At 39.5% G+C, this 18,630-nt stretch overlaps 1 protein-coding gene and 1 pseudogene across 1 annotated transcript in view; one reads left to right on the top strand and one right to left on the bottom strand.

The window, feature by feature from the left end:
• Fgf12 (fibroblast growth factor 12) overlaps window positions 1-18,630 on the bottom strand; it is a 533,750-nt gene that overhangs the window by 413,266 nt on the left and 101,854 nt on the right. The gene's annotated exons all lie outside the window — the stretch shown is intronic.
• On the top strand, window positions 1,017-1,356 carry LOC104862271 (annotated as a pseudogene).

Genomic DNA, 18,630 nt, shown 5'->3' with positions numbered 1-18,630 from the left:
CCAGCAAGTAACTCCACTTTCCTCTAGATGCATGGTATCAAGGAGTTATATGTCTTCCTCTCATTTTAGTAGAAAAACTTTGGCAAATATAAGGGCAAGTCTAGGTAACACCATCGCGATCCATTCAGTTTTATTAAAAATATGCATGCATCTGGCTAGAGGCTAGATGATACCAATTTTCATTTCTTTATAAGTCACACAAGTCTTGCTCTTTATGATTTAATAAAAAAAGTCTTTTCATAAAAATGTTATATTTTGTGTTAGGATGGACTCTACGTGTACACATTTCTCCTTGTGTCTCTATAAATCTAACAATTTCTTATTTCAGAAAGAGTCTAACAGATATAGGAGAAATATTCTGATACCTTCTGGAGTCTCTATCCCGTAGAATAACATATAAAAAAAAAACTACAGATGCAAATCAATTTCAGAATTGCATTTAATCTTGAGGAGCAAAGCCAGTGAGGCATTTGAAAAGAAAGTGCTACTCATAACCTCACTATCCAGGACCTAACCCAATAAAAATAGATTATAGTCTGGCAGTAATGGAGCTGCCCAGCCTTCAATGGAGAAATTACGTGTGGCATTCAGAAGTTGTATGAATCAATTCTACAGGGCCATTGCAATCAGTCAATGAAAATGGATGCTGTATATGCTCAGAAATGTTCCTGGAGGCCCCACTTATTCTAGGAGTCAACCTGTTTAGTTTCCGGACTATAGAGGACTGGAAAAGGGCACCCCAGGCAGAAGCCGAGGTGGTGATGATAGGAAGATCTTGGGCCAGCAGAATATGGACATTTTTCAATATTATAATAATCAGAACAGCAGTGATAGTGGGTAGCCCTGAAATATCACCTCTATGTTCACATAGAGGACAAAGAAATAATTCCATGCTCAAAATCAACTCAAGATATCTTTATAAATGTGAGAAAGGAAAAGTAATTTCTAATCCTAAAACCTTGGGCACCCCCTTCATAGTACATAGATGGAAAAAGCAGCTGTGAACCGCAGCAGCCATGGCCAGCCAGTCGCAGGGAATCCAGCAGCTGCCGCAGGCCGGGAAGTGGCCGCGGAGAAGGTGTCCGAGGCCTGCAAGCGAAAGAACCCGAGGTTGAAGCTCAGGCTGAGATTACACAGTACCGCCTGCAGAGGGAGAAAGAGTTCAAGGCCAAGGAAGCTGTGGCCTTAGGATCCCAGGGCAGCTGCTGCAGTGAAGTGGAGAAGGAGACCCAGGAGAAGATGGCCGTCCTCCAGACCTACTTCCGGCAGAACAGGGAAGAAGTCCTGGATGACCTCTTGGTCTTTGTTTGCGACACCCGGCCAGAAACCCATGAAAACTACCGCATCGATGGATAGAAGAAAGAAGTTTCTGTTCTCTGGATTAGCATTGTAGATGCTCTCATGGGATATGAAGCTTTAGCAAAGTTGATTTCTGTTCTTATAAAATGCATTTAATTATTTCTTATGTTATATAATAGTTCCCTTCAGTTTTTGGAGAGTGGCATATCTACCTTCTTTGGATAAACTTAGTACTTTCTCTAAAGATTTCTTTTTCTTACCTCATATTTCTTAGAAATTTAATGAGTGTATATTGTCTGTTTTCCTATACCTTTTGGCTCAAGCAACATGTATATCAGTGTTGACTTTTTTATTCTTAGATTTAGTAAGAAAAGAGCAAACAGTTCTTTAAAGAAAGGAAGGGAACTTTTTCCCTTACACTTTCTTGAAGGTCAGGGGCTTTATCTATGAAAAAGTAGTAAATGGTCATTTGTAACTTGTATGATGTGGCAGCAGCCTTCAAGTGGTATATTTTGAGGAAGGATTAGAACAATGAATACTAGTACACTTGATTGGGCTGTACTTAGTTTATCTTAACCAAAATTACTAGACGAGCCAGGTGTGGTGGTGCACGCCTGTAATCCCATCACTGGGGAGGCTGAGGCAGAGGATCATGAGTTTGAGGTCAGCCTGGGCTACATAGTAAGATCTGGGCCTGCCTGGACTACAGTGAAACCTTGTCTCAAATCAAAAAAAAATGAAAAAATTTACTAGATGATAGGACTCAAAAACTTGTTACTTACTATTTGGTGTATCAGTAATCATTGAAAAGTAAAAAGACTTTGTCATGCACTTTCAAAAAAAAAAAAGAAAAAGGCAAATAATGAACTTGTTTTCCCAATTTTCTTGAGGCATCTATGGTTTTTCTTGTTTTATACCACCTTTTTTAAAAAAATGGGAAATTAAGGAATATTTAATATGATGTAAAAAATTAAAACTATCTGTAATGGTATCATTATGAACAAAAATGAAAGTTTTTATGATAATGCTAATGTTTATGCTTTAGACTTTACTATTATCTCTCATATCTCAATTATTTTAGTTCATTCAACAACCAAGGGGTTCTTATTCCCACTTTATACAGGAAGATATTAACATTCAGAATATTAACTTATTCAAGGGTACACAGCTAGAAAATGGAAGACTGCATCTAATCCAGGTCTTCTGATTTGACTTAACTTTCCACTACATTAGCATCCTGAAATTCTTAGGAATTTTCTTTCTGCAGAAAGAGAATTAGTAGTTCATAGTGTCTGTTCTGGACCTGAGAAGAAGGAAGGTATTGTCACTTTGCTTTACCTTATTAGCATCGGTACACACTTGTGATGGCTTCTTGAGATGTGATCAGAATCTTATGTACCCAAGTGTGAAGTCTAACAAGGTTTAGAGGTTCCTAGAATTCTGTGTCAATCTCATGAGGAATTTCATGCTTTCTTTTTTTTAGCTTATTTTATAAACTTAGCCACATAACTGTTTTGGTTAAAACATGAATCAGCTATCATAGCCTCAAGAGTTCACTGTTAGAGGCTAATATAATTACCATTGCATTGGATAACAATGCATGTATGAAAGCAGGTCTTTTTAACTTTCCAGAATATATAAAATCCTCAGAGGCTGGAAAATAATGATACTTAAAATGAAAAAGTAAATTAGTTAATAAGAGGAAAAACAGGGACTGCTGGATAGGAATGCTCAGCAAATTCTCTTCACCCATGTGTAAGGTTAACTCTTCTGAGTAGGCCTGAGGTACCCGACACAGAGCCTAGTTATGTAAGTTACACAGAGTGCTCATGCGTCCAAGACAGTGGTGGAAAACCAGGAAGAGCTGAGGTGGGAGGAAAGTTCAGTCCCTAAGCTATTGAGTGACAGAAATAAGATCCCCTATGTTCCCCCCTTTACAGAAAGAGTAGCTGATATGAAAATGCAGAAATCACTTCCCGAAGGTCGTAGGATACGAGGACTTTTCAGAGACAAATTCAAGTCTTTACGAAGAGCCAGTGCTTTCTACAGGAATAACTTGTGCTGTATTACTTGCCCGTTGTATGAGAAAGGGTCCAGGAAGGAGAAAGAGGAAAGAAAAGGAATTGTTTGTGTCTACAATGAGACAAACTCATTTTTCTTCTCTATCAAGCTGGAGAGATTTTTACTATACAGATGAGAAAAAAAACAATCTTTTAAAACTGTGTATTTTAAATTTATGCATACTGAATTTTCACATTAATGGGGTAGAGTGATGAATTTCAGTATGCCTATACCACGTGTAATGATCAGAACGTGGAAACTGCTTTATCTATCACCACAGACATATATAATTTCTTTGCATCAGAAACATTCAAAATCCCTTCTAGTATATATTGGAAATATTCATTTAACTGTTTTCAACCATAATTAATCCTACTGTGCTACAGAGCATTAGAAGTCACTCCTTCTACGCAACTACACCCTATAACGATTAACTGTCCTCTCTCCTTGGTTCCCATCCCTATACCCTTCCCAGGCCCTGGTAGGCACTGTTACAGAGAATCATTATCTTGGGAGATACTTTTTAATTTCTTTAGGCCTTTGATAGGGTGGGGATTTCAACCCTGGTTCTTCCGTCTCTTGGTCCTTTTCTCTTTCCACCTTACTAAGCTAAGGTGGAAAATCTAAAACTTAAGATGTAGATTTTCAGTTCATGCATAAATTATAGAGTAGTGTCTAGCCACCCTAGTGATCAATTCAAAAATCAGTATGTGCAGAACTGGGGATCATAGCACAAAAATTCCAAAATCATGAAAAAACAATACTCCGAAAAGCCTAAACTGCCTTGCACATTGCTGGTGCTTTTATAAATGAGTTAATTTAGTGAGGAAACATTTGTAGTTCTCAGTAAATGAAATGCATCAAATCTAATTCATTTGTCCTTAACCAAAATTTGTGTGGCTAGGACACTAGGAACTGGAGAAAATTCAGAATGGTTTACAAACTCTTGATGATTTTTCCTTTCCAGTGGGAGAAGTGTTTCTTTTCTAGCAGAACAAAGAATTTAGGTAATGTAGGTAATAATTTATTTGAAATAAAAGAGCGACAGAAGTCAAGCGCTGCTGGATTTGTCAGAAATCACATAATGCATCCATCTCTAAGACAAAGCACTTCCTTCTGCTTGAAAGCCAAAGATCGAGAGAGGTTTGGAGCCCAATCACTCATGTTCCACTGCTTTTTATACCACACACCTGGCAGATAACCGCATGTACCTTGCCACATTTTCTTGAATTATTGACTCTGTAATACAGATTTCTTGGTCTGAGATTTTAAACCCTCCAAACATGGCACCAGCAACTTAAGGCTGTGGCCTGATAAGGACCTTTGCTCCAGCCGAATCGATACCTTGACAGCCTGCTATTCCAGATATGAAACTGCCCTCCTATCCGTTTCTCTCTCGCGCTTTGATGATTCTCTCCACCTCAATTGCCCTCTCCCCAGTAAAACTCCGACTCTATCTGTCTCTTCAGGAGGTCTTACCTTCCTTAGTCCCACTGATGCCCTCTCCCTGTTTTCTGTACACATTTCTTCCTCCCTAGAATTAGAAGACACACCTTGTGAGTCTGAGCCTCTGCCTTATTTAGGGAGATAAAGCCCATGAGGAAAGCAGTAATTATAGAAAAATCAGGTAGTCCCAAGTCCTTCACAAGCACAGGCACAGCACTGCTGCAGTTTTCCACCAATCTGTGTTCTACTTAAGTGGTGCTGGGGCTGGGCTCCTCTCGCTTGCCTTTTGGATGGCGGGTTAGAGACTTTCACATAGATTTAAAGATAGAGACTACATTCACCACCTACCGTGAACATGTCCAGCTTCCAGTTTTAATGCCTTAGAACTGCTAAGAGTGAAGGAAATAGAAGGAATGAAAAGAGTCCAAATGTGTATCTTTTATTTTCTGAGGACTAAACTAGAAAGTAGCTAAGTGAGGCACTGAGAGAAACAAGTTATGAAACAAACTGGGCATAGCTTCCAGCTTACTCTGCTTTAAAATGGGGCTCAGGTCAAGGCCCTTCAAGCTCTTTATGTCAAGAAAGGCCTACAAAGGGATTCGGAATGTAGCTGTCCTCCCATGCATCTGTCACTTGTAAGGTAAGAATTATTTAATTCCTGATACAAGCAAGGCGCTGAGCCAAACACTGGGTAAGTGATGAAAAGGGCTGGCATGGCTGAAATGCTTCAGTGGAATTTGATGGCCAACGAGTTTAGAGTTAAAGAAAGGACAGAATTTCTGCAAGGTTTTTCATTTTATGGATGGAGGCTCTAAGTGAGACCTTGGCATAGGATGGGTGTGTGGATTGGGTGAAGGGAAGAAACTAAGAAGACTAGACTGTTCCTACCACAAATAAAATTGGAAGCTATTAGCATATGTATTTTTTGCCAAAGCATCTAATCTCTATCATTTAGACAGAAAAATGTGTAAGACAAAGTGACTACTCTTTTTACTCTACAGAGTCTAGATACAATAAAACTAGATCAGGCAAGGGAAAGAACTCTGTTAGGACAAATAACATTGAACACTTAGATACCCTCATTTTGTTCCAGATTCTAGATTTATAATTGCGTCATCTTCAACTTCCTGTGTCATTTTGTTGTTGAAGACTGGACACTACAAAGCTGTTAGGATGAGTTCTTTTTGGAAGAGGAGATTCTGTCCCTGTTAATGTCCATCATTGCTGGCGTGCTCAGTTGTGTATTTCACACCGCTCCATCTTGGGTATTGGAGTCCAATCCTTATATGGGTGCTGGCACTGTACCTCTAGGCCATATCGTGGACACTGGTAAACAGGCCTTTGTATCCAGTGATTTCCTGATCCGAGCCACACATCCATATGGTCTTCTGGCTTCCTTTACTCCTACCATTGATTCATTTTCAGGGTTGGGGGGAATATTTGGTTGTTCTGAGAAGTGGCCCTCTTGTCCCTCTGCCAAAGCTCCTTAGCCAGCTATTGCTCCTTTACCCTCCCAACATCCCAGGAGGCAGCACTTCACCATGAGGCTCATAATTGTCCTTGAAGGACAATAAAATTCTGTCCTAGAATCCCCTCAAACTTATACAAGTGTCTGCATCTTCCTGATCTTCAGAGCTCAGCCTGAATCGAGGCAGGGAGGGGTTGAGCACTTCTTGCACCATCAGTTCATTTTAACTCAACTCATCGCTTTTCTAATTGCTCCTTTCTGCCCATTAGCCATGATCTTGTCTCCCTTAGTGTCTGAAGTTCTGATTCACTACTCCAAATACACCCAAAGCTAATAACACCTCACCCCACTACTAGTACTGTCATGGTCTGAAGCACTATCATCCTTCACTGTATTACTGCAATTATTTCCTCACTGGTCTCTGCTTCTCCTGGTTTTCAGAGTCTATATTCAGGCGGCAGGAACAGAAGACCATTAAAAAGGCAAATTATATAATATCACATCTCTTCCTCTACAAAACTCTCCATTGCTTTCCCCTTCACTGTTAGTAAAATATAAAATCTGACATTGCCCTGTCAGACTTATGGTAATGTTCCTTTTTCTTCTCTGATTCTGTTCTAGCCACCTCATGGCTCAGACCTCAGCGTAGACGCTTTCCTTTGTTCAGAATCCAGGCATCCGTATGGCTTTTCCTCACTGCCTTCAGCTCTGATTAACTGTCACATGTCATGGCGAGAGTCCTCCCTTTACACTGTGTATGAAATTATCATCTCTGCCCCTTTCTGACCCTGCTCATCTCCTTATTGCCTTTTTCTGCCCATCACACATACTGACACTTGATACATATGTTTACAGTCTTATCATCCAATCCCATCCATCAGAACTTAAACTCCACGAGAACACTTCTTGTGCTTGCTGCTATGAATCCTGTGCCCTTTATATTATAGATGCTTAATAAATAATTGCAGGATGAGGGAAAAAAATGAATGGATAGATAGATGGATGGACAAATTAGGAATTCACCAAACTTTGACTCTTTCTGTGCGAAGTCCATCTTTTGCAACACAAGAAGAAAAGGGAAAAATCTCACAAGAAGTCTGCACTGGGTTTCAAGACTGTCTACTCCACTGGGCACTTTTAACAGCAATTTTCAAGTCAAAGCTGAACATTGATTTCATTTTTCTGAATTGTATCTGCCTTCCCTTTGAGGCTTGGAAGATTCTGATTGACTGGGTAGAAGGCTCTGGAATAACAAGGAGAAGAGCAGGAAGAAAAATCCTCTTTAACACAAATCCTCACATCGTATCCTCTACCTAAGAATATTGTAATAAGGATTTAAATGGCTTTAGTCTGACTTTGCCTTGACATCTCTTTCATTCTCAATCTTGCCTCAAATCCCTTAACTACTGATAGGGTAAGCAGTTTGGCTCCTAGGTCAAAGTTATGCAAGAAAGCAAATCTGCTGAAATTTTCTGAAGAACACAGGGGAGCTGAGGCTTGAAATATCTGGTAAAGACATTTGACTAAGAGACTTCCCTGCTGGTTCTGCTTTCTGAAGTCGGATAATAGGCTTTAATAATGAAACACAGTGTTTAACTAGACACAATGGAGAAAATGAATAGAATATGCAGTATCACATGATGAATAGAATATGTTTGGACTTTTCAAATTTAATAATGTCTGTATCTGAATTGCAAGGTGTCTGCCTACAGTTACCTGTCCTCAAGCATGCTCTACTTTGCCTGTAGTTATTAAAGAAAAACTTTCAGGTATAAAATCTGATCTCAGTCTCCTTTTAAAAATGGAATGCCTACTACGCAATATTTGCTTGTTAAGAAAAAAAGTAGCCAAATCTTGAAAATGAGGCAAAAAGAAAAAAAAAAACAACAAAACACTGCATATCTTTGTCATCATAATGGAGCATGGTCTAATAAACCTGCCTCAGGTCTATACAGTGGTCTACATCTTACTCTAGGGAAGTAACATTGTTAATTTACTGTTTGCTATTGATTAGGGCTGACTCTAAAGTTAGACGTTAATGTGTACAAGACTGATTGATTGCAAATTATTATTGTACAGTAGAGTAAATAATCCCATAGGTAACAGTTTTCTTGCCCTGTAGAGTATTAATCAGCTTTGTTACTAATTTATTCTTATTTCAGCATTCTTTTTTATCTGTTGACTCTACAAATATGCCAGCCTCTGATTTTCTCCTCTGGACAAAGTTTATCATCATCTTGCTTAAGTCTTATTAATGAAGTATATTGTCCTTGATTAGATTTTGTTTATCAGCCATGTGTTTAGCTTTTGGAGCATTACATTTTGTCCTGCTTCCTATTCTAAAGTGGTGAGTGACGGCTGCAATGATCTGTAGCTGGTTTCATTAAACAGGGACTATTCTCCCATCCAACACTGTCCGGGGCCCATTCCCGAGAGCCTGATTACCAGTCCTCTCCCTCCCTCACATGGCCCTTCTCAGCCTCTACACATCCTTGAGTTACTCACTTTGTTTTTTGTCTCAAACCAATGCAAATTTATTCTTTTACAGTTCTGGAGGTCAGTAGTCTGAAGCGGAACTGCTGCTTTAGAAAGTCCAAGAGGAAAAATCTGTTTTATCCCATCTTTGTTATTTTTATTTCACGGAAAACAGGTAGATATTAATAACAATATAAAAACACTCTGCTTACTTCTATGAAAAAAAATTAAACAAAATATCATAACAAAAGATTTAGAGAAGAGCAATGGTTAATATGCTGGGTATCATGATCTTCAGAGAATGACCAAAATGTTACCCAGAGTACAAGTCATAGACAAAGAAAAAAAATTCCCTCTTACAAAGAAGAAACACACAAAAGGACAAAACTTTCTTCTCAATGAACAAAAGAAACTTTTAGTGTAAATGAAACCAATTAGCATTTATTTTAAAATATTTTTGAAACAATAGATAATCTGAGGAGTTATTTGAACTTCTCCTTACTTTCTATTTATCTCTCATCTATTTTTCTACACACACACACACACACACACACACACACACATGCATGTATATTGAATTTCTAGATCTTGGAAACAGCATTAATGTCCATCAACAGACAAATGGATAAAGAAAATAAGGTATTTATACATGATGGAGTACTACTTGGCAATAAAGATAAACTTGAGACCTTCATAGTCACTTGGATGCAACTTGAGAATGTAATGTGAAATGAAACAAGTCAGACCCATAAGCTTAAATATTGCATGATTTCTCTTACATGAGTTCTTCACTTTGGACTTGCACCTTGAGGTTTAAGTAGAGCACTTGTTCTTATTTTTGACCAGGAGAGGGCTTATGAAAATACAGACTGCTGACCCCCATCCTTGGTCTCTGACTGAGTAGACATGGGTGGAATTTAAGACTTTGCCTTTCTAACAATGTTTCAGCCAACACTGGTTCTGATGGTACAAGGACGACTCTTGGAGAATCCCTGCCATATTAAGTGGTAGAAACTGAGCATGGCCTTGATGCATGAGAAGGTATTTTCTGCTATAAGAATTTGGCAGATTGAATGAATGCAAAACATGATAAAGTCAGTTTTAATGTTTTTGAAAACCTTCAGTATGTGGGTTATCAAATATCAGACAATTGACAGCTTTCCTTATGACACTTATCCATTTGAGTATCAACTCCTAATGCTTCTGAAGGAAAACTAAAGGCAATTCTTATAAATGTATTAAAAAGCTAAGTCCCAGCTCAGTGATGAAATACTTTTTGTCTACACTGTAATAATTTGAAGGAAGGGAAGCCCTGATAGCCAGCTCAGCGCGTTGTCTAACACAGGTTCAGAGGAGGGGTCTGACAAAAACCTACTGATTTACCCAGATACATTTCTGCCAAGTCTTTGGGCTTCTCTCTCCATTATCTTATTCATTGCTCACAGCAATTGTGTGAGTTACACAGGACATTAGTATGACCCCATTTTATAGATAAACAAGCCCAGTCTTAGAGGGTTGATGTGGCTGTCACTGTGACACACAGCAAATGTGTGGCAAAGCCACATCACCTTTGGCCTTGTTCACCAGGATTATTTGCTGACACACAATGAAGGCCGGGCTGAAAACATCCTGAGGACCTATGATTAAGTAAACAACTCTTAAAATGCAATCGGACCCACCGTACATGATTCACAGATAGCAGAAAATATCTATTTCACACAAAAGTTTTATTTACGAACAATATTTTGGCAGTGACCGCTTTTATTGAGATAAAAACTAGACTCCGCTGCACCAAATAAATCAGCACTAGATAAGTACGCTGAACTTAGTGGAATTTAAAATTTTGCAAAGAAGACCGAATGTGGAAAGTGGATGGGAGCTTGAGTCAAACAAATCTCCATACTGTCACTGACTAGCTATGACCTTGAAACAACATCCTATCCTCATGAATTTTAAATCCTTTGCCTGTAAAATAAATCATATGTGTGCCCAAAACCTTGGTCTCTTTCCAGGATTAAGCAAAACTGAAGTAAAAGCAAGACCATAAAGATAACAGGCGCAGTCCAGGTTCCGGAGCACCAGGAATGCCAGAAAAAGACTAGTTCTGACCTTATCTTAATTCATGAGAAGGGCAAAGAATGTGGGATTGCTTCCTAGGATTTGAACATTAAGGATGACGCTGGATAAATGTTGCTCATTCTCCCTGAATTGTTACCACCTTGTTGAATTTTTCATAGGACAAATCATAGCCGATTCTAGAAAAAGCAAATACAAGCAAGTATTGCTGTACCAATACAACTCACTGCTACTCTAAAATCAAATCATGAGCACCTACTAGCATTGAGGCAAGCGACTTAAATGGGAATGTCGGTTGCAACATACTGTATTTCCATTTGACTGTGTTGTGATGCAAGAATCAATGAGAAAGAACAAGGCAACAGCTTGAGCTACAAAGGATACAAAGGAAAAGAACCTGCATGAATTGCCTTCATTCTGAATGCTGAAATGTTATACAATTATAAGAAGCATGAAAGGAAACATGCATAATTACAGTCTGCACATCACTGGGCAACAAATGGAAAAGGTGGCTGTGGTGGGTGAAAAGAGAAGAGAAATCTGAGAATCTGGCCGCTCTGCATTCAAGGCACAGGAAGATTTCTCCCACAATAGTGCCCTGGCTAGACTGCCAGTTGTGTGTATGACAAAGCAGAAAACAAATGTACAGAGTAAAGTGCTGAATTCACCCTCAGCTTCAAGTACAACTTACAACAAGACAATATAGAGCTTTAGCTGGGTAATACCTTGGCCTTTTGATGCAAATGATGCAAAAATGGTGTACTAGGATCAGCACTGTTCATTTCCCCTGGTGCACCTGCTCATAAACAGGAAAGTGGGCTGAGTTTGTTTGGAGCAGAGATATTAGAAAGCAGGCGACACTCTGTTCCCTTTTGTAAGAACACAGCAGCCTGGAGTTGTACGGAAATTGACCACCCACTACTTCCCTGGTGGCAGTGCAGTAGCACTTCTGTGATTGGCAGTCAAACATCAGCTTTCCCTGGTGGTTCTCATCACTGCCTGATTGCAGATGTGCTACAATCTCAACCGGTTCTACTGTGATCCACCCCACCACAGGGAGAGAGGCGGACATCACCCCAGACACCCACAACACCATGAATCACAGCCAAGGGCAAAAGAAACTGCATCCTCTATTCATTATCGAAAGGGAATATGCTGTTTGAGAGTTGATGCTGGCTTGTTCTCAACTACACGACCCTTTTACCCTGCTGATGTTCTGGAGAAACTTTTAAGAACTCTGAATGTTGATTAGGTGCTTGTTAAGGGCCAGGGAACGTGCACAGCCATTTCCCCTTTAAAAGTACAAACTACTCTGTCAGTTGAGACCTTTTTGTACATTAGGGGGAGCAGCACAGGAGTTTGAGGTTTTGATATCCCTTTCGGGACAGAGTTTACCTAATGTACATCTCTCACATGTAAAAATCTCCTAGGAGTTTGTTAAAATGCAGATTGTGCATTAGTAGTTCTGGAGGGAAGCTGAAAGTCTGTATTTCAGAGAAAGCCAAGTGGCTTCTTAGGGAGAGCATAAGCACATCCAGGAGCAGATGCGGGGGTAACGTTAAAGGGACTGGAGCAAGCATCCAGGGACTTAGTTGAACCAACCATGTTCTAAATCCAAGGTGTGGGAATGGATTAGGGTGGTTTCCTCTAGCTCTAAATTCCAACCTATGGCTCAAGAATGTCAACTCTGAAATCCTACACACTTGAATTTGGGCCTTGAATTGGTTCTTTATTAACTACCTTGAATAAGTTACATTTTCAGAAACACATTTTGTGCCTGCAAAATGGCTAGATTACCCTTACATTGCCCATTCTACGGCATCCACCTCAATAAGTGGTTATGACGGTTAAATTAAATAACATAGAGGATGTATAACGTAATGCTTGGAAAATAAGAAAAATATTTTTACTGCCATTTTATAAGTATGTTCTACCACCAGCTTCTAATGTAAACAGAAGGATAAGGGTAATATTGAAGGAAGAAAGATTTATGCCCTACTAAAATAACTAAGGTTTAGTAAGGGCTCATCTGAGTTGATCGTAGTCTAGAACTGAGGATGCTGCACTTTTAAAGTCAGGAAGTGTCTGGGGAGGGTGTAGGTCAGTGTTAGAGCACTTGCGTAGGATGCATGAAGTCATAGGTTCAATCCCCAGCACTACAAAGAAACAGACAAATACATAAATGAATGTCAGAAAATGACCCTGTCATCAGGGTTATTATTAAAGAATAAGTAAAGCACTGCGGGTTTGGGGGCAGTGAAGGTACTACAAGGGTGGATATGTATTATAAATGTGTCCAGCACCAAGGATGAGCTCAAGAGTAAGCTCTGGACTGTCAGTGGTAATTCTGTGTAAGAGCAGGGTCACCTGTTGTGACAAATGTACCACCCTTGTGCAGATATTCACAGTGGGGGCAGGCTAGGTAGGAAGCAGCAGTAGCTGTGACACCCACCTTCTCCCAGGAGACCACGTCAGAATGTAAAGGGACAGCGGGAGAGAAGCAATGCTTAGAGAGAGGAACCGGGAGCAGCAGGACACAGTACCTCTGCATCGCTAGGAACCAGAGCGAGGAGAGGGCAGTTTGGCATTTGTGGAAGGAAAGCGGTTTTAGATATGTCAAACTTGAGCAGGTTTCGGCCCGCTGCTTCCTTGGAATTACTGCCAACCAGACATGCGATTTGATTTTATTTTTTTACAAGATGCAGAGAACAGCATGAGGGCAAGAGGAAGGCTAAAAGTGATGTCACCGTGACTGTATAGGCTTGACATGAGGCATGACCCCAAATATGCCAGTTTCTTTTGTAGAGTAAAAGGATTTTTTCATTTTTAAAACCTCTGGTTACTCTGAGGCACACTTCATTAATTTTGTTTAAGTTCTCCATCTATTTCAACAGAACTCTGACTGTTAAAAAAGACATTAAATGCTCTTTGGTGGAAATTTTCTTGTCAGTCCTTTCCATTTCAACACCAGTGGTAAGAATAGTTTTCTATTTCTAAGCATCTAATCAGAGCCCGTCACATTCCCGAAGGAACTGGATTCAGCGTCACAAGAACCACGTCGTGGAGATGCCTTAATTATCCCATTCTATAGGCGGGCAAAACACAGAACTAAGGAGGAAGTAACTAGTGGCTTTTCCAAGTCTCATGGTAAGTGTAGAAGCAAGACCCACATTACAACTCCACATCTCCACAGCTCCTGGAAGGTTACACAGGCAGATCGAGAAATACAGTATACCTTTACATTTTAAAAATTAACATTGTAAAAGACACATTCCTAATTCTCCTTCAAATGTTTCCCCCACTTCAAACACACTTATCACATTAATTGTGCCACTTTCGGCAGCAGTCCTGGAAGTCTTCTTTCATGTCTTTAGTTGTGCTGCTATTATTGTCTCCATGTCTTGAATCAATTCCAGAAATTTACCATGTGTGTTCATTTTAGCTTCGGGGAGTAATCAAGCATCCCGCCGTGCCCAGGATGAGGTGGATGCACAGAGGAAGACACACTTCAATGTTTTCATTCAACAGAAATTGCTGTAAATGATTTTTAATCCATTCAAGACTCGGAGGCAGCTGTGGTAGTGCAACTAAAGACACACACAGAAGAGGACTCCAGAACTGCTTCAGAAACTGTAAGAATGATGGGATCCATGTATTCAAAGTAACGGGGATTATTTTGAGGGGGATTTGTGGCCATCTGTAATTTTCCGTAATGATTTTTTTAAAAACTTGCTCATACTTTGTATTAAGTTGACAGGAGTATGTACCAGAGTGATATCTAATGTCTCTATGAAGAGCCATCAGTGAGATGAAAAGTCTGCCCTATTATAAGTTGTACAAAACTTATTCTCTTGGGGAAGAATCTTCTCAGGTTTCTGGTCAGATAAGCAAATCCAGAACACCTAGCAAAAAGAAGAGGTTGCAGGCTCTTGATGACCTTCTGGAAAGATGCTTTTATGTCCAGAAGCAGATAACTCCATTATTTCCTCTTTACTCTGAACCTCAGAATTGCTGATAGTTAAATAATTCATCCCTCTTCAAAAATCCATCTCTGAGTTTTAAGTCTCTGACCCTTATGCCAATTGGATAAGCTGTACAGACATAACATGACTCTTTAGGTTGTTCTAAATTTACCAGTTCTGAAAGATTTAACACAGAAGTCCATTATAGCAGGGTCAGTGCCACATATTCTGGCACTCGACCAATTTAGTGAGGCAGCTTTACAGAGGAGGATACTAAAAAAAGGCACTTGGCTGAGCTATAAATGGGTATCCAGCTTAAGGGACAGAATCTGTGGTTAGCTTACTTTGGAAAGTCTGCATCCCTGCTGGGTAAAGCTTTCATACATTGCTACTTTCTACCTCTAGATTCTTTTAATGGTTAGGGTCTAGATAGATTAGATAAATTAAATTTCTGTAAATTCTCTGTATTTGTTATAGAGGCCTGGGTTGTGGATTCTGGAGTGGAGGTCATAATCTTGATCCAGAAAATTATTTCAAATCCTGATTGGATGACAAATTTCCACACCTTGCACATACTTGGTCAGATCCTCTACAATAAAAATTTTCCTGACATTAATTATGAATTGGGAATGAAGCATGTGAAGGAGTTTCATTTCTCCCACCCTCTAAGCAACCTCTGGAGTCTGGCTGTTGTACTGGGAAGTATCCAAACCAGGAAGGGGACATGAATATAGGCAAGGGGTTGAGCCTTTTATGACATTCACCTACTTCAGTGGGTTGAACACTGGTTTGGGACATTATATTTCTGCTCCTATGGTGCTGAAAAGCGTAATAAGGTCAATGGAATTTCCTAAAATCTTCTAAGTCCCCTTGGTTCCTTCTTCCCCTACACTAATCTGAAGCATTGTATCACTACTAAGGTGTGGACAAAGTGTATGGAGACCAAGAGCCTGTTAAATTGCTGTCATAAGACCATATGTCTCATTGTTCTCAAATTGAAGTGTAAAGGGTGATCTTCTAAATTGTATTAAAAACACTCAGAGGGTCCCATTTCTAGCCTACAGTACCTCTTCCGTACCTCCTTTCAAAACTCCAACTGCAAACCGAGGCACAAGAATCTGTGTTCACTACATTTACCCAGTTGAATTGATTCAAACTGACATGGGCATTTGTCAGTCCATCTCTGGTGAAGTGTGATCTGATTCACCCTGAAGTCAAGCACAATTTATATCCACCCAGGTGCATGGCTGTGCCTACTGTTTACAGTTGGCGTCTGTTATAATTAGTCAATGTTAGTGTTGGACCCCTTAAATCATTAGTATTTACTCTACCTTGTTTGACAGCTGCTTTCATTGCCACCCACAGTGTGCTAAGTTTTCAGCCCCTGCACATCCAGACAATCACAGGATCACTAAATTTCAGTATTGGAAGGAATGTTCACCCATTGCCATTCTCTGGGAGGTACGGAAATTCCCTTTGAAGATCCCACCACAAACTGGTCAGTCAGCATCCAAGAAAAGGGAATTGAAACCACATTTCTCTTCTTGTTTTTGTATTGCGTTCAGTTGTAAAAAGGGACTCATTAGATGCTCACAGAGCACTGCAGAAAAATCTGAAAATTGGAGTTATTACAATATATACATAGGGAGGAAATATAGTCTTGTTACATTTGTCCATAGATCAAAAAGGTCATTCATATAGAAGCTGACCATTGCCCATCTGTCTGACATCATCATGATTATTGTAAGCTCTTCCTAACCGGGCTTTTGCTTCCACTCACTACCCACGTGGGTCTGTCCAACATGGTGTCCCAGTGATTCTGTTACAATGTCACGTTAGATCACTCCTTTGTTCAAAATTTTCAATGATTTTCTTTCTCTCTTTGGGCATTAAATTCAATATCTTTAGCACAGCCTAGAAGGTCCTACAAGGCATGGCCTCCCCGTTTCTCTTTTGAGTATCTCTTGCTCTTGACCTCTTTGTATTTACCTCATGCTGGCTCCCTTCCCAGAGTCTCTGCTCTGACTGTTTCTCTGGTTTGGAAAGCTCCGCCTTCGCTGTCATATTCCTTCTATTATTCACTTAAGCAACACCTTCCAGGGGAAGCCTTGGCCAATCTGCTCAACTATAAACTGCAGCCCCAATCCAGCTCCTGATACTCTTCCCAGCTCTATTTTCCTCTCTAGACCTTATCATCATCGTATATATGTATAATTTTCCCCAACAATATCGCAACTTCTGTGAGGACAAAGAGAGCTATCTGTTTTGTTCACTAGCATGTTCCTGAAGCCTAGAATATTGTCCCTCATGTAGGGAATACTTAATGATCAGATAAGAAAAAGGAAAGAAAAGGACAGAAGGCCGGCTCTGTGGTAATACTGCAACTACAACTTTTATAATTCTTCTTTCTTCTTTGTTTGTAAAAAGACTGCATTTATGGCTACTTGCTGGAATTACTTCCGGCCTTCAAAACCTATATACCTTGCAGTAAGAAAAAAAGACGGCCATCAGGGATTGTATTCCTATATTTGAGTTTGCATCTTATTTGAATATTATTTGCATTATTATGTTTTGGAGCTGTATTTATTCATTCAACAAGTATTTATTGAGAACCTGTTATTTGTAAGATCCCCAAAATAACCACATGGGGATTTGAAGCTACTTTAAACACATTCCTTAAAATACTTGAAGCAGAAGCGATATATCATTACGTTGTAACAATAGAATCACTCGGGAAACTAAAAAAACAAACAAATGCCTGGGGCCTGGTTCCAGAAAATCTGAAAACAAGAGGAAGTCTAAGATACTCCCCAGGTGATTCCAGTGTTCATCACAGGTTTTACCACTGCTTAACAGAAAAGCGGTGGATACCAAAGGAGAAACAGATATAAGCACTAGGGGAGTAAGAGAATTAAGACACACTATTTCTCTGATGTGTTGAAAAGAACAGCAGCTATTTGTGAAGGGTCGATAGCTGAGTGAGGGGTAGGGTGAAGGTATATGAAGAGCCCATGTCCAAGAAAATGTGGGGAACTTTTCACTCTGCTTCTTGGCAACCCGGTGTCTCAGAGAATCTATCGGCACTTGTGTGAGTAGAGAGGGAAGAGGCCGAGATTCTAGGAGGGGTCTTCCATAGAGTCAGGCCCTACTAAACAGCCACGCGGGGTCTTTGGAATGATAATCAATGCGGGTTTCATGCAGCACACACTTTTCTATGTCCCCCTTTATCGAACCCAGGCAGAGCTGCAAACAAAGCCTGCTCTTTACCACAAAATCAACCAGTGAGAGAAGCCAGCTAGTGGCACATTTAAACTGTATGGGTAAAGAGACAACGAATTATGCTACTGTCTTCCTTCTATGAACTTTTGGATGCTCATACTTGCCTGACTTCTTTGTATTTTACTCACATTTTTTATATCAAATTGTTGCATTTCTTATCAAGTGTATATATGGTTTCCTTTGCCTGTCTTTTTGTAAGTAAATGAATTATTTGGAAGAGAATGAAATGGATGTTATCTGAATTCTGGAACCGTGTTTGGCATTTATGACTTCTTGTAAACTTGACATTGTACTTCTTTGTTAAAGACAAATGATTACTAAGTAGAGTACTGATTAAATAACGTATGTTGGATTCATATGATGGAATACTTTGCAGAATTAGAAATGCCACAGCAAAAGAAAAAATGAAGCTATATATAATAGGACATAAACAAAAACATACTAGTGAAACCTAAGGTATAAAATTAATATGTATATATGTATATATTAATTTCAAAACAAAAAAATAAGAAAATTTGAGGTCAATTATTTGTGGTTTTTTTTTCTTTTTTTTTTTTTTTTTTT

Source organism: Fukomys damarensis, unplaced genomic scaffold (assembly GCF_012274545.1).
Source record: "Fukomys damarensis isolate Sample0158 unplaced genomic scaffold, DMR_v1.0_HiC HiC_scaffold_12, whole genome shotgun sequence".
Taxonomy (NCBI): Eukaryota; Metazoa; Chordata; class Mammalia; order Rodentia; family Bathyergidae; genus Fukomys; species Fukomys damarensis.
This window is presented reverse-complemented; position numbering and strand designations above follow the sequence as displayed.